This window comes from Cyprinus carpio, chromosome A12, assembly GCF_018340385.1.
Source record: "Cyprinus carpio isolate SPL01 chromosome A12, ASM1834038v1, whole genome shotgun sequence".
NCBI classification, from domain to species: domain Eukaryota; kingdom Metazoa; phylum Chordata; class Actinopteri; order Cypriniformes; family Cyprinidae; genus Cyprinus; species Cyprinus carpio.
Window position 1 is genome coordinate 10532669 of NC_056583.1, and position 3487 is coordinate 10536155.

Consider the following 3487-nt stretch of genomic DNA (forward strand, 5'->3'; position numbering starts at 1 on the left):
CTTTCACATTTATTTTACTCGTTCATTAGGAATCTATGTCGCTCAGGGTGCCCCACGACGGCCGTTCTTGCGTGTGCCCCACGATCACAAACTCGCCAGTCTCAACAGCAGTCAGAGGTTATGACTAATACTATTTAATAGGTTACCCATACTTACCATACTTTAAATAGTATTTCCGTTTTGTCCTCCTCAGCTACCCATGTACAACTTAGTTAAAGCTCAAAACAATAATCAGCGGTTCTGCTAGCACTGTCTGTCTAGTCCCCCCCCCGACAGTCATATAACTCGTACAACTTGATCAAAGCTCCAACAATAATCAGTGGTTTATGCTAGCACTACCTGTCTAGCCCCCGACAATTATATAACTCCGTACAACTTAATTAAAGCTGAGACAATAACCAGCGGTTATGGCCAGTACTTCTATTAGCCCCCCATAGTTAATGCAACTGAGTACAACTTAACTAAAGCCAAGCGGTCTAGCCAGAAATCTAAAACCTCACCTGATGTGCCCTATGCTCCATCTAGTCTGAGTTCTAGTATGCACTTAACCCTGGACGCAGATTTGCGGAAACATAGCCTTCACTTAATCTACTTGAGAAAATAATTTCAGGACAACCAGAATAAAATCAAACATAACAATTTTATTAATCAGGTAATCAAAGTAATAATTCAAAATCCAATTCAAACAATATAAAAAACACTAATCAATCACAAATAAACATTCAATAATTTTGAGATGAGAGAATGTAAAAGTTACCTGATAATTCAGAGCTACGCACAGCAATTATGCGGGATATCTGTTTACAGATTCCCTGAGCTCTTTGTCACCTTCCCTTATATATCCAGCAGGACCCCAGAATTGCCAAATGGCATTTATTGCAGGGGTTTAGCATATTACCCTTTGAAGATTGGTTTCTTTGGTTTCTATGGGAGGCTGTATTTACATACTGGAGGTAATTTGTGTGAAAAACCTGGGAGTAGTCTGTTTATAATGTTTGTGGTTACCTGTTCTATTGTTAAAAGAATGAGACCCCTTTAACCAGACACACAGAGACCTTTTGTAAAACATGAGACACAAATTATTGCATTGTTATAAACTCTGAATAAGAAAGGTAGTTTCAGTGTTTCCTGTTAGGAGGGAGTGGGCAAAAGGAGTGAAATGTTTATGCATATGGTGTGGGCCATTTGTCTGTCCCTCTCAGTTGGGTGTGTTGCTTTAGACTTGCGAGACAGGATCTAGGTGTTGGTTCTCATAAAAGTTCCTTGTTGTGATCTTTTATCTGATCCAGTCAAAACGGCATCAATAACCTTACAGTTAAATCTCCCTTTGGCCCCGTGGGCTATTCAGAGATTCCTGCGGGGACACAACTGTTGGACTTTGGCTGGATGCTTTCTGTCAGACTTTCTGTAGTGCTGGTACCTGTAATGGGCTGAGGACCATAGCCATGTTGGTTGATGTCTTTAGAGCTCTGATGAGATATCTGAAATAACAGCATTGAAACAGTGTGAAAGTGAAGATGAGGGCACTGCCGACGGCACACCCCCCGAAGTATCCAGTCCCACCACGTGTAAGCACTCAGGGCTGAACGGGTAGAAGAGCTGGACAGGATGTTTGCAGTCTTTTGAGCCAGGTTCGCCTCTACCTGCGCTTGTGAGAGATGATATTCAGTCTGTGTGATGATTCTTTGCACCAAGTCCATCGTGTCAACTAGGGCCTGTGTTCCTTGTTCATAGAAGGTGTCATCCCACCATGGGGAAATTTCTGCATCCAGTGGCATCCTTCCAAGGATGTTAATCTGGCCCATTGAGAAGTCCTCAGTTGCTTCTAAACAAAACGAGTGGTTAGCAGGACAGGTCAGTCCTCCATATGTGAAAGAATTCATCTCACTGACGACACACCACTGTGTGTGAGATACCTGAATAGCATCAGAGTGACCATGCAATGATTGAACATTTACAAGTTTGCTGTCATTGGAGGAAAAAGGCTGTAACGTGTTACATGTACAGACAACATAGTTATGGGTCTCATGACAACACGTGCGACTGGTAAACAAGGTCTCAATACCCTTTAAGGTCATGTATCCTGTAAGGTGGTCCCATTTAATTACTTGGTCTTTCACTACCATGCCAATTGATCGAATAGTGGTAGAATTTGGATAAACTTGGTCTGGGTGTATTAAGGGAAAAGTGACAAAAAATCCAAGGCATCCATTACATTCATTTCCAGTGTACATCATAATAGTTGATAATAATTCAGAAATATTGTAAGTTACATGCGTCATTACTAAATTTACATCATGTAGTAATGTCTTATTTACATTTCCTCTAATCAGTCCACCAGGAGGAATTGGGTGCAATGATGGGCATTGTTTGGGCCTAGTGTAGCCACAAGTGGTTAAATTAAAACAATGATGGACAGTCCATGAACAGTTATGTGGGCTGGTGAAATCGTCCATGCTAAATTCACATTTTCCCACACAATAAGTTCCTTCCTTTCGGTTGGTCCACACAAAGGTTTTTGGTTTTTGCTCGTCTGGTGTAAGTGAGGTAAGGTTGTAAATTGATTCTGTGAACCTTAGGTGTGTAGTATTGTGTGTGTTTCAGTGTGTGTGCACCTATATGTAAAAGGGTTGCAAATTTCCTAAAAAATAGCATAATTTTGGATCAATCCCATTGTTATTTTTCTCATGTAGTGTGTTCATGATCCCTGGATCAGTTTTAAAGTTGATACCAGGCAGTGATATTATGTGCAAATTTTGGTGCATGTGTGTATCCTGAAATGCTTTCTGTCGGTGGGTGTGTGCTACCTGAGTTGCAACAAATTTTTGGGGGTTGCAATTTTGATCCGGTGCTAACCCGGGAGGCCATGTAACTATCTCCTTTGGTACTACCGTAATTTCAGGTGTGGAAGGCCCCTTGGAATATTTCCACACCCACCTTCCGCATTTCAGGTTGTGTGTGAGTGAAACCCTTTGGCCCAGTCTGATGCACGTGGGCCGTGGATATTTTCCTCTCGTCCGGTCTCCATGGGATTGCTGCAGTCAACCTAGAAAAATAGAAGAAGAAAATTATTTGTCTTGTCTACCCTTGTATAGTTTGCACTGTGACATGTGATACCATCGCAGTTTTCCTTTGAAATCTGTGGCAATGCAACTGTTGCAGGTTGCTTTGACCTCATATGGCCCATGCCATCGAGGTTTGAATGGGCCCTGTTTCACAAAGACCCGTATCATCACCATGTCACCCTCTGAGAATTTTATCTCAGAGTTTGGATTGAAATGTGTATCATTCATCAAGTCAGACTGCTGTTGTTTCAGAGTGGCCTGTGTATGTAACACACTGAGTCGGCCTTGTAGCTGTTTCAAAATAGTCTGTTGAGTTGCAATCATGAGAGGTCCCAGATCCGCTGGAGTGATTTCTGGGTCTATTGGTAGTTTCATGACTCTTCCAGTCATGAGCTCGAACGGGCTGATGCCCGTGGACTTTG

The 3487-nt window shown here is 42.1% G+C and overlaps 1 pseudogene; it reads right to left on the reverse strand.

The window, feature by feature from the left end:
• Positions 1-621: 621 nt before the first annotated feature.
• On the reverse strand, positions 622-2591 carry LOC109082726 (annotated as a pseudogene).
• Positions 2592-3487: the final 896 nt, after the last annotated feature.